The 17,809-nt window shown below is 39.8% G+C and overlaps 1 long non-coding RNA gene across 3 annotated transcripts in view; it reads right to left on the minus strand.

The window, feature by feature from the left end:
• The window catches only part of LOC112668630 (uncharacterized), a 152,641-nt gene that overhangs the window by 104,991 nt on the left and 29,841 nt on the right, over positions 1-17,809 (minus strand). For all 3 annotated transcript variants that reach the window (XR_003141750.3, XR_003141751.3, XR_003141752.3), the window contains exon 2: positions 11,247-11,429. This is a non-coding gene — a long non-coding RNA (uncharacterized LOC112668630). The remainder of the gene's footprint in view (positions 1-11,246; positions 11,430-17,809) is intronic.

Here is a 17,809-nt window from a genome sequence, read left to right on the forward strand (position 1 = left end):
TTATTGATCAGCTCCTTTATGTTTGTTAGTAAGTGTTTTATAGATTTGGTGCTCCCATGTTGGGTGCATAAATATTTAAAATTGTTACATTTTCTTCTTAGATTGTCCTCTTTATGATTATAATTCCCTTTTGTGTCTCTTGTTGCAGTCTTTATTTTAAAGTCTAATTTGTCCAATATAAGTATTGCTACTCCAGCTTTCCTTTGATATTCATTGGAGTGATAAATATTTCTCAACCCCTCACTTTTAATCTACAGTCATCTTCAAGTCTAAAATGAGTCTTTTGTAGGCAGCATATAGATGGGTTTTTTTTTTAATCCATTCTGACACTCTATGTTTTGATTGGAACAGTTAATCCATTTACACTCAAAGTAATTATTGATAGATATGTACTTAGAGTCTTTTTAATTACTTATTTTGTCATTGTTTCTGGAGATTTCCTCTGATCCCTTCTTTGTCACTTTTGGTCTCTCCTTTGTAATCAGAGTCTCCTTTAATATTTCTTGCAGGACTAGTTTAGTGGTCACAAATTCCTTTAGTTTTTACTAGTCTAAAACTACCTCTCCTATTCTGAATGATATCCTTGCTGGATAGAGTATTCTTGGCTGCAGATCTTTCATTCAGCACTTTGCACTTTGAATATATCATGCCACTCTCTTCTGGCTTGCCAAGTTTCTGTTGAGAAATATCCAGCTAGCTTTATGGGTTTTCCTTGTAAGTTAAAGTCTTCTTTTTGTCTTGCTTTTAAGATTTTTTCTTTATCACTGTATCTAGCAAATTTAATTACAACATGTCTTAGTGTTGTCCTGCTTTGGTGTTGGCTTGTTTTTGTTGATTTTGATGCAAATTCTCTGTGCCTCTGGAATTTAAATGTTGTTTTTTCTTCCCCAGATTAGGGAAATTTTCTGCTATTATTTCTTGAAATAAATTTTCTGCCCCCTTTACTCCTCTTCTTCTAAGATTCCTACCATATGAATGTTATTATGTTTGATGTTGTCACTGAGCTTCCTAAGTCCTTTCTCGTGTTACATAATTCTTCTTTCTCTCTTGCATTCAGCTTATTTTCCATTATTTTGTCTTCTAGGTCACTAATTCATTCCTCTTGTTCTTTCAGCAAGCTGTAGCTGTTCATTACATCAAGCCTGTTTCCAATCTTCTTTATTGCATTCTGCATGTCTGATTCTTTTTAAACTCTTTGATTTCCAGGATAATGGTACCACTGATGTCTTTTATTCTTTTCTAAAGCCCAATGAGTACCCTTTAAAAAATATTTTATTTATTTATTCATGATAGACACAGAGAGACATAGACATAGGCAGAGGGAGAAGCAGGTTCCTCATGCAGAGCCTAGTGTAGGGCTTGATTCCAGGATCCTGGGATCATGACCTGAGGCAAAGGCAGATACTCAACCACTGAGCCACCCAGGTGACTCCAATGAGTGCCCTTTTGATTGCTGCTTTAAATTCTCCATCAGGTATGCTACTTATCTCTGTTTCATTTAGTTGTCTGGTAGTGATCTTATCTTATTTTTTCATTTGGGAGAAATCCATCCATCTTGGCATTTTGTCTAAGTGTCTGCCTTCTTCTCTATAGAAAAGCTAATTATGTCTCCTGCTTCTGAAGTAATAGCTTTAGAATGTAGTGCTCAGGGCCTGATGCTTCAGGGAGTGTCTCTGGGTGTGCTGCATACAATGGAGTAGGAGGACCCTAGGCTGGTCTCATCACATGAATACAACTAGATAACTATCAGATCATCCTAAATAGACCTGAAGATAGAAAACACTCTACAACTAAAGAAAGAGAAAAAGCCACCTCAAAGAAGGTAGGAAGTGCAGAGATGTAATTTAGGGGAGAAAGGGATTGCAGGTGCTGCAGAGGGAAGAGAACTGTGGTCACAGAACAGCACACAGGGGAATGCACAAGGAGAACATTTCCCCAAAGCTATTGGCTTAGAAAATGAGAAAGGCTAAATTTCACGAGTTCTCGCAACCAGTGGGGCTTAATGCTTGGAGTTTTAAAGATCACTAGGCTTGGCTGGGATAGAGCCTGTAGGGCACTGCACTGCTACTGAAGACAAGCTGTCAAACAACCTGGGGACAGTGTGGAAACAGCAATTTGAAGAACACCTGGGGCACATGGTGAGATTATTCACTTTTTTTGGAGAGCTTCCCTGAGAGACAGCATTCATAGTGATGCCTCTCTGGGAACAAAGGATCTGGCTGGCACCCTCCCCTCAGCACAAACACAGAGCCACCTGAGGGAAGCAGCACAGTGCAGACATAGGCTGCCTAACTTGCTTACACCAAATCCCACACCCTTGTGCTCTGGCAGGCCTGCCCTTCTCAGTCAAGTTGTCTCAGTCCCAGTGTAGTGATACCCTCCCCCAAAAGACCAGCACAACCCCTGCTCCCACCATGTCTCTAGAACAGAGTGTTTCAGGGCCTCAGTTCTGGTAGAGTTGGTGTCAGGTCTCATTTCACAAGCAGACCAGAGCACATCTAGTTAAAACTCACCACATTGAGGCCAGGGACCAAACACTGCCCACAGCAGGAGGAGTGCCTCTGCAGATGACTGGCCTAAAGGATAGAGCAGCCAAGACAAAACAGCAGAGGGCACACAGACCTTGCATTTTAACATGTCCCCAGGTGATTGTATCATGCACATTATAAAGTTTGAGAAGCTCTGCTCTAGGACTCAGGAAATCAGCAACATCTTGAAATGGCCTCATACATCTAAGCCTACATGTAAATCCTCAGCTGCAGGTATTAGCCTACCAATAAATGCCAGTGCTTTAGAGAATATCTTACCATTTGCCCAGATACAGCATCTACTTTTGCACCCACTAGCCAGAGATTGTTTTGACATAATACATACCATTAACAACATTCTAAACACAGTAATTTCTTTAGGAAATAAAGACTATACCTTTTCCCCACTCCTTGCTATAATACAGCTTTTATTGTGGCTCTCTGACTCCCAGACTTCACGTTGTTTTCTTCAAGCAGTATTATTCTAGTGCCAGCTGAGAAGGGCAAGCTCAGCCCAGCTGGGTTTTTCCTTTCCTATTGTTGCTTCCTTAGAAGTTAGTAGTCTCGTCTTCTTTGGTACCCTGTTTGAGAGCTCCGTGGGTGTTCTCTGGGCTTGTAATTTCACAGAGTTTGTTTGGGAACAGTAATGTTTCCATAGTTCCAATTGCTCTGTTTGTCTGACTCCCTGTTACTGATGTTTACAATCTCATGGAGACATGTGAGGCCAACTTGTCCATATTTGCTCTCTTTGTTTGCAACAATGCTGTATTTTGACCTGATTTCACAAAAGCACTAATGTATTTCTCTCCATCATGTAAACCTTAAACCTTTAAACCTCCATCCTTTAAACCAATTCTTTGGTTTAAAGTTTGCTTGATTTTATCAGAATTAAAGGAAAAATTGGATTCAATCTTACTCATTCCAACCCACATTCCACTGACAAGAAAGGGTCATTCTTGAAGCTGATACAAGCAGACACACTCATTCTTCTCCCTAGTTATTTTACATTAAATGATCCTTTGGTCTATGGCCACTGGAAAACAGTAGTGATCACCAAGAGAGAAACTGAAAGAATAGCTAATTACTCAGGGAAAAACTCTTGGCTAATGACTCACTGAATTAGACAAACAGAAACCTCACATCAAACTTACTTAAACCCTAGCTCTCTTCTCTGCAACAGTACATCCTGGGGCTGCAGACTATGCCATCAAAGGCACAAACAGCAAATACTCTAAGAAATTATCAGGGCTGGAGGATAAATATGAGCAAGTCAAGTTTAATTCTACTCTCTTGGCAAGGAAAAGCAGTTAGAGGAAAAATAGGAATGGATTCAAATGCTACCCATTCCTCAAACCAAATATTTATTTAAAATAACCATATGGCCCCCCAAAAATGTTTGTTTGATTTGATATTTGTCTCTTCTTTCTATTTCCTCCTGGGCAAACTGAGAAATGAATGGCTATGTTTTTAAATAGGATAAAGCAACTTTAAATAAAAACTATATAGCAAAGTCAGATTTATTTGAATATGAGAATCATATGAGAGCCAATGAGGGCATTATTTTTGCCCCAGAGGGGACATTTTCTAGTAGACAACATGTCTTAGGTGCTACTTTTGATGAATATTTATTTTATTAGCATCACATTTTGTATTCTATATTGCTAGACACACATTCTAACTCAAAATTAGTATAAATTCTATTATTCATATGGTAAGTAGCCATCATAAAGTGAAAATGCCTTATTGTTGCAGATGGGCATTAAAAAAAAACTACACGTACAATGTCAAAGAATTTGAGTATTTTGGAGAACCATATAAAAGTGTTGCAAATCCTGCAGTACCCATTTGAGATAAGGAAGAAGGAATTATCAGGTTGATGTTGGCAAGGCTATATAACCTTGGGCCAAGAAGCTCTCTGAGCCTCCATTTACTGCAGTGTAAAATGTACAGTTACAGTGGCAGGGTTGACAGGGACTTAGTGGAGGTTAAACAAGATCCCCAAATTCAAGCACCCAGTTCTCTGTCTGGCCCATAGCAACTTAGTTCCTTGCTTGTTGTAGCAACTACCTCTCAAGGGCCTTCCATTTAGTGTGTAAATTATATACCATTGTAAAAAATAAAAAAATAAATAAATAAATAAAGGACTCCATAACTTGGTACATTTCTGTCTCTAAAATACCCCACACAATTCTAATACCTGATGAGGCTAGAGAAAACTGGTCTTTAAGTGTTATGGAGATTATTCTTTCTCCTAAGGATTGACCTGACCCTCCTGGTTCATATCTATAAGAGTAGAAAAGCTGAATTTTGCCTGACACAGAGAGGGCCTAAGTTCCAGCCTGCAGCAGGACACAAGGACTCTGAGAGCTTCCCCTGTGATGGTGTCTTCTAATAGAAAACTCAGTGCTCCTGGGGCCCACTATGGGTTGTACTGCTTGTTAGTGGACACAGTTAACATGTCAAAATATGCACTTGTTAATTGAGTCAGTAAATGTAAAGTGTTGGTTCATACAAATAATTTGCATTTATGACTCTTTTTTAGTTTGCAGCATTTAGTTCTTAAGTATCTTTCAGAACAAGATATTTATTATATTTATATACTACTTAATAGCAACAGAAAATATTAGAGTGTCCCTGAACAATGTATGTTTTCTAGTGCCAATAACCATTTGATCAGTCCATGGATGTTATATGTTATACATACATGTAGTAAACTCTGGTTTTTTTAAATAACTATTCGATTCATACATGTTACATGACTTTTTCACTTTTCATTTGAAAACTAGGAATAATAATACCTTCTTCACAGGGCTCCTGGGAATATTAAAATAAGAGTGAGAAATAAAGAGCTTTATATACAGTGGTGCTTGAATGTTACTTCTCTTTTATTTACCCAGTTAATGAATATTGAACAATTATTACATATTAATTTAAGTGTTGGGTTATTGGGGCCAGCCAAGAGTTTACTTTTTAGTGGTGAAGTCAAAAAATGAATATATGAGATCATTTAGATAGTGATAAGAACTAAAAAGTGGTGAATATACCAGTTAGCTGTTACTATGTAACTAATTATTTCAAAATTCAGTGACTTAAAAAGACAAGAATTTATTATTGCTGCAGACTAGTTATATAGTTCTTCTAGACTCAGCCAGTCTCACTCATTTATCAGTGGTCATCTGCATGTTGGCTCAATGGCTCTACAGATCTTGGCTTGAGTCTCTTACATGTATAGAGATCTACACTGAGACAACTTGAGTCTATTCCATATGGGCTGGCACCCTTCAGCAGGACTTCACTTTCATTCAATTGGCCAAATTAAATCTGTAAGATTCCACCTCTTAATGGGAGGAGTTGAAAAGTTAAGGGGTTTGGACACAGAAAGGTATGAAAAATTGCTTTCATATTTGAAATCAATCCATGCCAGTGAGTTTAATGGCCACTTTAATGGCAGCAATCAGAGAATCCTCTTTGAGTGGGTGTCCTTTGAGTTAAAAATGAGCTGGCCTTGTGAAGACTTAAGAGTCTAGCAGGCAGAGAGAATAGCACATGCAAAGTCACTGAAGCAGGAACTATGACTTTATTATTTTCAAACAATGGACAAAAGACCGTGTGGCTGTTCTGTCTTCCTCCATAGAGCAAGATCCACTTCCATAGATCTGTCTGGTAGAGGAGATCAGGATGAAGAACTTGAGAGTGGAAGTACAACAGCTATAGATCTAAGAGTTTAGAGACCAAAACTCAGTCTATCCTTTTGCTATGATCAAAAATAATACAACTGCTTCCACAAAGAACTCCCAAGGTTTCCCATCTAACAAAATCTATAGAGACATTCAGGGTTGGATTTTCAGATGTAATATAAGATAGAACATTTGTTATTGCAGAAAACATTAAGCAGTATTTCTAAAATAGATCACTTCCATCCTTTCCCCAATTACCACAGGGTTTTCTTTCTAGGGCAGAACTGTAGAATTTTCCTAAGTAGTTTCATTTTATTATTTTTTGATCTGTCTTCACAAAAATTTTCATTCCAGTAACTCAAAGTACAAAAAAATCCTAGCTCATTGCAGTAGGCACAATTAAAATTGAAACAGAAACTGCAAGAGGCAGAAGGCCAGATCAAGGCAAAGTCAGGCTTTTGGCTCATGTCATGAAATGTCTTCATGACATTTCTACAGTCAGTGTCTATTTGTTTAATGCATAAGAAATGTGGTCCCTAAATTAGAAACCAGAAAACATGGGTTCTAAGACTAGATCCAAGCCAAAGAGCAAGGTCTATGTCTTATTTGTCTTTGTATGATTAGCTCCTAAGGAAGCATTAATTTAATACTAAACAGGTAGATGGCTGACTATTTGCTGGCAGGTTAGCTTACTAGCTGGCTGGCTGGATAAATGAAGGATACTGAAAGGAGGAAAAAGGGCAAGATTCCCCAAAGCCAGGTCCCTTAAGAGATATTGCCAATAGATGATTAGTTTTCTCTTAGTTGGCCATAAATAGGAAAATAGACATTGGATTCACTTCCAAACAAATATTCACAGCACCCTAGAAGTCTATCAAACTCCTTGGCATCAGCATTTTCATCCCAAAAATGGGACAGCTGCTCTAGGTGGTTCCTAGTTTTTGTCCATCTCTTATACCGTAGGGTTCTATGATATGCACTTCTTTTTTTTTTTTTTTATGATATGCACTTCTAAGTACAAGACCATGCTTGATGATGAGAAATACATTTCAAAGCTCAGTCTGTGGGCAGTGGCTCTTTCTACTATTTTCTTTTTTCAACTTGGAAAAAAAAAATGCTTGGAAAACCTGACTTATTAATATTGCCAAAAATATTAGTCACATTAAGCACATGGAATATTTATAGTGAGAGAAAAAAAGAAGTGCTAAATCCCTGTTCTCTGTGAAGTTCTTCATTTTATAATTTATCTTGTTATATAGCTGAAAAATCTCTTTAGCAAGAAACTAATTCTACCCCATATTCCACCCCTCAAAATTCCTCTTCTGATGTATCTATTGATTGGCCAGAATTTCTTGTTTATTTTTTAAAAATTTAATTCCAGTATAGTTAATATATGGTGCTATATTAGTTGCAGGTATACGATATAGTGAATCAACAATTCTATACATTACTCAGTGCTCATCACGGTAAGTGTACTTTTAATCTCCTTCATCTATTTCACCCATCCCCACCCTCACTCATTCCTTCTGGCAACCATCAATTTGTTCTCTATAGTTAAGAATCTGTTTCTTTATTTCTTTTTTTTTCCTTTGTTCATTTGTTTCTTAAACTCTACATATGAGTGAGATCATATGGTATTTGTCTTTCTCTGACTGACTTATTTCAAATGGCAATATTTCATTCATTTTTATGGCTGAGTAATATTCCATTGTATATGCATACTGCCTCTTTTTTATCCATTCATCTAGCAATGGACACTTGAATTGCTTCTGAATCTTAACTATTGTAAATATGTTGCAATAAACATAGAAGTGGATATATCTTTTCAAATTACTTTTTCATATTCTTTAGGTAGATATTCAGTAGTGGAATCAATGGATCATATGACAATCCTATTTTTAAGTGTTTGAGAAAACACCATACTATTTTCCACAGTGGTTGTACCGGTTTCATTCTCACAAATAGTGCATAAGGGTTCCTTTTTCTCTATTCTTTCCAACACTTGTTTCTTGTGTTTTGATTTTAGCCATTCTGACAGGTGTGAAGTGATATCTCATTGTAGTTTTGATTTGTATTTCCTTGATAATGAGTGATGTTGAGTATCTTTTCATTTCTCTGTTGGCCATCTGTATGTCTTCTTAGAAAATGTCTGTTCCTGTCTTCTCATTTTAATTGGATTATGTATTTTTATGTATGTGGATCCTTTTCTTGTTAAAACACCTCTTTTCATACTTCCTTGTGGAAATTTCCCTTTCTCATTTCATGTGGTTCTACTAGTTTGGGGAGGGGAGTTGCCAAGCATACCACCAAGGTGCACTACCAGACATAGGAGTGGACACATAACCAGAAGTTTCATGTTTTCTTATTACCTCTGCTTATTTATTTAAATCTTTATTTTGCTTAACATCACAAATAATATTTATTTATTAATTTATTTATTATTTATTTGGGATGTTAAATTATGTTTTATTTATCCCAAATAAATATTATTTTGGATATTAAATTATCATGGTGGCCTTAAAAATATTCTTTGGACATTCTACTTTTTAAGGTTTGCTCCTTAGAGACACGGAAAGACAGAAATGGTTTAGAGATGATTCATCCAAGGGCAGTACTAGAGAGGTATATAAGGATGTTCCAGTTCTAATATTCCAGACAGTGGTTTTCCAGTTTGAACTTATGTCAGAATCACATAGAGACTTATTATAACATGGATCTCTGGTCCCTGCTCCTAGAGCATCTGGTTCAGGAGATTTGTTGTAAGGAAGAGAATTTGCAATTCTATCAAGTTCCAAAGTGATATTGATGTTGCTGATTTATAAACTTCACTTTGAGAACTACTAACTTCCAGTACCATCCTGGATCTTTTCTTTTGTTGAGGTCTGGTTTTCCGGTGTGTTCCTCAATCTGAAACTATCTGGAATCCCTCTAACAAATCAGTTTTCCTGTTTAAGTTCCAGTAGACACATTAAGTCAGATTCTATAACTTATAATAAATTTTTGGAATCATGGGTGGATTTTCTAAAGCATGCTAGGACACATTGGTTTGAATTCTCTTGGCTAATCCAATACTTATTTCTGCTAAGGTCCACAGAAGCATGGATGAACTCTGATGTTCACTCTTCCCTTTCTGACTTCCCACCTGCCCTGGCTTAGGCTCGGGAGTTGTCCGTGGTCCTCACACTCTACACCAGGTCTGTCTAAATTTCTCCTGCTCCAAATACCTGCTAACTGAGCCAGGTCCTACTTTCATAATCACCAACACCGGGTTCCACATAGATGGTAAGAGCCTTAGCTATACCCATTGTTCCAGGCAGTTTTATGTTTTCTTATCTCTGCTTATTTATTTAAATCTTTATTTTGTTTAACATCCAAAGTAAATATTATTTGGGATACTAAACTATGATGATGGTCTTAAAAATGTTCTTTGCATGGTGTCCCTGAAATGAATACTCATACCCAGGACATTTCTCTATCCTACTGGGACAAGATTTTTGAAAATTTGAGAAGATACTTCAGTCAGCTATTCTATTTTTCTCTTTTGAATTCAACAGCCCTCAAGTTGGGTTGAAGATGTCTAATCTTTGCTAGTCTTACAAGATGGTAAATTTCAACCTCAGGTAGATTGTGGACACAGACTTAGAGGAGTACCCACTTTCATCTGACTAACTCATACCATCCCCCTGAGGTCTCAGTATAGATGGCTCCTCTTCCGGGAAGTTAGTTACTGTCTCAACACGAACATTATTGCCCTACCATGGTTCCCATAGCAACTGCTTCTGCTCCAATTACAGACTGCTTAACAAAAGTAAAATTACCTGTCTACTTTCTGTATTCTCTCCTCTCTCCACTAAACCCTAAACTTCTTGAGTACTCTCTGTTATTATATCTCTGGTATAGGACAATGCCTTATCTACTGTAGGTATTCAAAAACATTTCTCAAACATTGTGTAGATATACAGTTTATCATATTCTGTGTGTCTGGTGGTTTGGTAACCACTAGGTACAGCTTAGTTTTGCCTTCCCAGCACCCATTTCCCACTTCTTCTGGTAAATGCACTCTTGTATTCCTTTGGTGAAATCACTTTTCCCATACCTTTAATTAATGTCCTTTGAGGTCAGACCTCACACCAGGCTCCTAGGAGCAGCATGTAACCAAAGCCTGGTATTTTAAGCTCTTTGACCAAGATTCAGAATAAAGTTTCTGCCTGCTCTAATTAATGAAATTGTTCCTCATGAAATAGCTAAGTGAGAAATCAGAACTCTGAAATAGCTCAAAGGGATTTTTCAACAGAAGTCTTTCCAATTTTTGCCCAAGAAGAATCATCTTTAAGGTCTCTTCAGCAAAATTGTCTAAGAATGTCCTGGCACACTTGGCCAATTGTTGAGCCCAATCCTAACCACAATAAGTGGATCAGGAATGGAAATGAGACCTAAGGCAAGACATCAAGAAACCCACTGGCCATCCTTGTTTCTCCTTGGGAAGAGCTTATCTGGAAATTATGAGTAAAAAAGCAACCCTGAAACTGGGAAAAGATTCTGATGAAATCCATTGAGCACGGGGATCCATCTATGCTTGAATTGAGACTGGTCTTAAACATTTAATTTACAAAAGGTAATAAAATTCTCTTTCTTGCTTAAATCGGTTTGAGCTCAGCTTCTGCCATTTTCAACTGAAATATCCTAATTAATGCAGTGTACAATATCATATTTAATTAACATTTTCAAGTAACAGATATCGACTTTCTGATTTAGAGATTTCTCAATTGGCACAAAGGGACTATCTCCCACTATATGAACTCTCCCAAGGTCACACAGAACCAAGAACTAGAACTCAGTTCACATGGCTACAGATGTCATGTTCTAGCCATTACCCAACAGACACCCACATGGGGAAAAAAAAATAAGAAAGGCAAATCAATCCATGAAAACTGTTAGAACACACAGTTTATAAGGAGATTCTTAATTTCTGGAGCCCTACAGTTCCACATGCAAGATGTAGGGGGACAAAGATGGGAAGGGAATCAGTATGTTTCCTTACCTGCATTAGCAACATGTTACAGACATCATTTGCTGACACTGACCCGTGAACATTCACTTTGAATAACACAGCTCCTCTCTCAATAACGTCTCATCCTACTTGTACTTTCACAGAATCAGGAATTTCTTGGAGGCTTTTAGAGGTTATATCCTTACCCAGTCACTTCATATGCCATGAGGGGACCTAGAGAAGGAAAATAAAATTGGCTGTTAGAGGCGACAAGGTAGAGAAAAAAAGGAAGGAGGTCTGGAATTCTCCACCCTCCTAGTCAGCTGCCTAGGGCTGTTTCCACTATCATTCAGGATCCCTGTTGGATAGACTGGTTCTACCCACACTGACAGAATTCCTAAGATATCTCCACCACCCAATGATTGTCAGAATTGTACCAAGCACACTTAGGTACAAGTTCTTTCTGCCTTATCCCCACTGCTCCCATTGCAACTCCTACCATGCTCTGGCTTCAACGAGACAACTAGCACGAATTTAGCAGACATCAAGTTCAATGATTTTCATATATTCAAGACAAATCTTATGAGAGCCATCTGTGGTCCTGGGTGTACAGAAAGAAGGGTGAAGTGGGTCTACCGAGAAGAACCCTGTGTGGTTGGGCTCCTCATTTGGTCCTGGAAGTACCTAATTCATTGCTGCTAAAGAACCACAATTTTGAGTAGATAAATACTTTAGTAGTGGAGTCTTGTCAGGCTGTTGCTGTGTGACCTCTGGCAAGTTACTTCACCTCTCAGTCTCAACTTCCTCATCTGTGAAATGAAGGTGATAAAAGCACCTACCTTAGAGTATGGTTGCAAGGATTGTATAATTTTCTAGCATATAATAAGGATGTAACACAGATGAACCATTATCATTATGTGCAACTATTGTACATGGATTTCAACTGAAAGGCAACAAAAGAAGTGTCTGAGTTATTGATATTCAAGAGACCACTGTTTCCTGAAATATCTGAACATTTTAGTAACACTCCATATTTTGACCTTGTTTACTAGAGACTTTGCCTCTGCAGATCCAATCTTCAAAATCTGTCAGGCATCCGTTTTCTGGTTACTTTGCCCTTTCTTTAACGTTCAAACACATCCTAATTGCACTGGCTGCTTTAAGGCCTGGCTTAATACCACTGTGTTTACATGTTCAGCTAGCCTTAGAATGCTAGGTAGGCATTATCTGTTTGCCTTCTTCCATTCTGCACAAATTTTAAACTTTCCTCATATTCATCTGGACATCTTTCATGCTAATGCTTGTGTTTTTAAGTTTTTATAACTCCCGTGTACCTAAGATGCTGTAGTTTTCAGGGAGGCCCTCCTATCCCCAATTCTTTCTCCAACCTGTGTGATAGTCTGATTTATAATAAGAAATATGTATTTGGCCTTCTTCCCATTTCTGGCACTAGCTCCTAAAACCCTTGGAATCTCCTAAGTGAGCACAGCAACAAAGGCATCTTTTGTTATGTTAATGAGGTGACTTTTATGCACCACCTAAAGATTGGGGCTTTTTGCCAGGGGAACCAACCACTTGATTAGAAAGCTGGAACTTTCAGTCCTCCCCTGACATTCATGGAGGGGAGAGAGGCTGGAGGTTAGTTGAATCCATGGCCAATAACCAATGATTTCATCAATCGTGCCTACATGATGAAGCCAACATAAAAAGCCTCCATATAAAACCTCTAAGGTGGGGGAGGGGCAGTGTTCTGAGAGCTTCAGGGTTAATGAACACATGGAGATTAAAGAGAGTTGGCATACCTGGAAAGGGCATAGAATCTCCTCATCCTATCCCATGCATCTCTTCCATTAGGCTGTTCCTGGGTTATATCCTTTTTATAATTAACTTTTTTTTTTTAATTTTTATTTATTTATGATAGTCACAGAGAGAGAGAGAATAGCAGAGACACAGGCAGAGGGAGAAGCAGGCTCCACACACCGGGAGCCCGGCGTGGGACTTGATCCCAGGTCTCCAGGATCATGCCCTGGGCCAAAGGCAGGCGCCAAACCGCTGTGCCACCCAGGGATCCCTTTACAATTAACTTTTAACCGGCTGTAGAGCAAGATAGTGGAGGAGTAGGGGCCTCACCTCACCTGGCCCCACCAACTTACCTAGATTACTTTCAGATCATCCTGAAAACCTATGAATTCGACCTGAGATTTAAAGAGAGAATGCTACAGAGACAAGGGTTTTTGCTTCTAACAAGGTAGGGAGGTAGAGAAAAATAAAAATAAAAAAAGAATCAAGTGGGGAGGGGCCCCGCGAGGAGGCGACGAGAGCCTCGGGACAGGAGAGCCCCCGGGAGAAGCAGGAACTTTGAGAATCCGCACCGGATCCTTCAGGAGGGAGAGGCGCTCAGCAGGGAACCCGGGCAGAGCCGCAGGAGGGCAGCGGAGCCTCCAGGATCCCGGGGTCACTGGCAGAGGAGGGCCCCGGGGAGAGCGCCCCACACACCCGGGGATCTCGGTAAAGGGCTGGAGCGCCCGGCGGGGCCTCGGGAGAAGCCGGTGGGTCAGGCGGGGGCTCCGGGCGGAGGGGGCTGCGCCCTGATGCCTTCGGGAGCCCGGACCCGGGGGCGTGATTCCAGCGGCGCAGGCCCTGGATCCCAGGGCGCCGGGGACACAGCCCAGGATCCTGTGGTCCCCAGAATGGGCGGAGGCACGGAGGGCACAGGACAGCGAGGACGGTCCTGCCACCGGGCGCCCTAGATGCCTAGGCCAGTGCCCACTGGGAGCTGTGGCAGTTACTGCGGGAGCCGACTCCAGGGCTGGAGAGCTGGCCGCCACCAGTGGGGTTGTTCCTCCTGGTGTTACCCTGTGCCTGGGATGGGGTGGGGCTGCCAGGGAACAGGAGCCTCACCAGGTAAACAGCTCACCTGAGCCCAGCACCTGGTGGGGTGGGGGCAGCTCCCCCAGGTGCACACACCTGAGAATCAGCACAGCAGCCCCTCCCCCAGAAGGCCAGCTGGAAGGACAGGGGAGGGCATGTGCTTGACCGAGCAGCACTGGAAAGCTCCAGGGGAAGTCGAGGGATTTCCAGTATATAGAACCAGAGGATACCTCTCCTATTTTTTTGCTTCCTTTTTCCAGTACAACTCCTTTTTATATCAGACTATAAATTTCCAATTTTTTTCTTTTTTCCCACCTTAACTACTATATTTTAACAGCTCTTCATTTTTAAAATTTGTCCTTTTTGACTTTAATATTTCTACAATTACAGGTCCTAGATATATTTTCCACTTCTAGATTCTTTCAACATACTCAACTTAACTTTGGGAGATATACAAGATATGTTTTTTTGTTTGTTTTGTGTTTTTTGTTTTCTCTGCCTCATTTTGTTCTACAATGTCAGAAGTTAATACCTTCTAAAACACGACCAGCAGGCACCCAGAACCAAGTGGTATACTGTGCTAGTTCATTCTGTGAGATTCCTCATTCCCATTCTGTCCTTCTCTATTTCTTCTTTAATGAGTTTGTTTTATTTATTATTTATTTATTTATTTATTTATTTATAAAGATTTTATTTATTCATGAGACACACACACAGAGGGGTGGGGAAGGAGAGAGAGAGAGGCAGAGACACAGGCAGAGGGAGAAGCAGGCTCCATGCAGGGAGCCTGATGTGGGACTCAATCCTGGGACTCCAGGATCACACCCTGGGCCAGAGGCACCCAGAGGGACAGCAGGACAGAAGGCATATTTGAACAAATCATAGCTGAGAACTTCCCTAATTTGGGGAGGAAAACAGGCATTCAGATCCAGGAGATAGAGAGGTTCCTCCCCGCAAAATCCATAAAAGCCGTTCAACACCTCAACATTTAATAGTGAAACTTGCAAATTCCAAAGATAAAGAGAAAATCCTTAAAGCAGCAAGAGACAAAAGATCCCTAACTTATATGGGGAGAAATATTAGATTAACAGCAGACCTTTCCACAGAGACCTGGCAGGCCAGAAAGGGCTGGCAGGATGTATTCAGGGTCCTAAATGAGAAGAACATGCAGCCAAGAATACTATATCCAACAAGGCTCTCATTCAGATTAGGAGAGATAAAGAGCTTCCAAGACAGGCAGGAACTGAAAGAATATGTGACCTCCAAACCAGCTCTGCAAGAAATATTAAGGGGGACTCTGTAAAAGAAAGAGGAAGCCCAAAGAAATAATCCACAAAAACAGGGTCTGATTAGGTATTACGATGACACTAAATTCATATATTTTAATAGTAACTCTGAACGTGAACGGGCTTAATGACCCCATCAAAAGGTGCAGGGTTTCAGACTGGATAAAAGAGCAAGACCCATCTATTTGCTGTCTACAAGAGACTCATTTTAGACCTAAGGACAGGAGTTGGTTCTTTGAAAGATTAATGAGATAGATGACCCATTAGCCAGCCTTATTAAAAACAAAAAAGACTCAAGTTCATAAAATCACGAATGAAAAAGGAGCGATCACAACCAATACCAAGGAAATACAAACGATTTAAAAAACATATTATGAGCAGCTATATGCTAATGAATTAGGCAATCTAGAAGAAATGCACGCATATCTGGAAAACCACAAACTACCAAAACGGGAACAGGAAGAACCAGAAAACCTGAACAGGCCAATAACCAGGGAGGAAATTGAAGCAGTCATCAATAACCTCCCAAGAGGGCTTGGCTCGGGAGCTCCGCTGAGGAGCCGGAGGTTGGGCCGGGGCTGCCTCCGCGTCTGGCCCGCACTGCAAGGCAGTGAGCGGCGCCTTCCAACCCCGGAACAAATCTTTCAGAACATAAAACAAGAATACAGTTGTTAGCAGAGGTGGAGACATTTAGAAGTTGTTCTTAATCAGAGTGAAGCTTGTACTTCAGAAAGTCAGCCTCATTCCTCAGCACTCACAGCACCCAGTTCTCCAGGTTCCTCCCGGATGAAGAAGGACCAGCCCACCTTTACCCTCCGAAAAGTTGGAATAACATGTGAGCGTCTCTTAAAAGACTATGAAGATAAAATTCCGGAGGAGTATGAGCAAATATTCAATACCAAACTAGCAGAACGATATGAATCTTTTGTGAAATTCACACATGATCAGATTATGCGACAGTATGGGACAAGGCCAACAAGCTATGTGTCCTGAAGCTTTCTTGCATATCTGGATACCAGGTTTGACCTCAAGAGATGGCTGCTGTACACTTTTTGCAACTGGTTTGATATCACATTTCAGCTCCAACTTTGCATCCTGAGAACACTTAAACATTTCTGCAGGTCCATTTTATACAACTTGAAAGACCTTAAAACTTTCTGGTTGCCACAAGCATATCTTTCTTTTCTGCTCATCCAATAAACGGCTGTACCCTACTGTGATGGATTTTCCAAACAAAAATACCTGGAGCAGCAGTTTAGTAAAATATGCCCTCAGTGGCACTCAACACATGGAGTTTCCCCAAGCACAGTTCTGTAAGAAGTGTGTGTGAGAGTGTGTGTATATGTGTGTGTGTTTTAAGTTATTATTTGTATTGTGCAAATTTTTTTGATCTTGAGGATTTTGGCTGTGAATTTGATGCACAACAATTATGGTTAAAAACATTTGCTTGCTCTACAGAAGATCATTAATGTTTTGTGACCATATAAGTTGCGACTGTGGATTGTTTTATGTGTAGGTATTATTGTTAAATACAGGGACTGTTTCCAGGCACAGAATATGAATCATAAGTTAGAATGGACATTAGATGTGATTATGATGACATAGCAAAGTCTGTGGTCCTAGGTCTACAAATGTGTGGTGAGGAATTAGGACAAACTGGAGATGGGCCGTTTGACACATGAACTGCCTAGCCGTGTTGAAAACTACTTTGACTCCAAGCCTTAAAATACCCATGTGGAGTCTGTGCTCACCTCATTCACACAGAGAGCTCCCTGGACACTGAACCTCTAAAAAGAAAAGTCTCCCCTGGAGCAGGAGCATGAGGGTTTACTTGGGAGCACAACATAGGTGAGCAAGGGGCGGGGCCAGCCCCTGGTGGCACTGCTACTTGTGAGGAGCCACTTCGCCTTTGTATGGGTTATTAAAAACAGAATTTGGATCCTTTGGTCAGGCTCCCCCAAATTCTTTTTAAAAAGTGACCAACTTTTAACTGTTCAACTGCTTAAGCTTTGTTTTGGCAACACCCTGCCCAAAGTTGCTTACAGACTGTTTCTTTCTTGCATATCTGGATACCAAATGTTCCAAGACTGTGGAACAGAAAGTAGTCTCTGTTTTGAGGAGGTGGAAGTTTAAGTATACATTTATTTTTCACTGTAATTTGCTCAGGACCACATTTTACAAAATTCCTTGTTTCCTTTATTATTGTTTCTGGAAAGGAAAATTCTATTAAAATTGTTTTAGTTTGAATATAGAATAGTTTTATTAATTAGGGCTTATTTTGAAAAATTCTGAGTTTAATTCAAATGTATGCCAGTACCTTCCAAAGTAAGGTAATATTCAGAGACAGTTCTGATCAGATGGCTTAAATATTCATATTTGAAGATTCCTTATTCATGAACGTCTTTGACTTAAATCTAACCAAAAACTGCAACATTATTCTTTGTACATTTTCATTAT

This window comes from Canis lupus, chromosome 23 (assembly GCF_003254725.2).
Source record: "Canis lupus dingo isolate Sandy chromosome 23, ASM325472v2, whole genome shotgun sequence".
Lineage (NCBI taxonomy): Eukaryota > Metazoa > Chordata > Mammalia > Carnivora > Canidae > Canis > Canis lupus.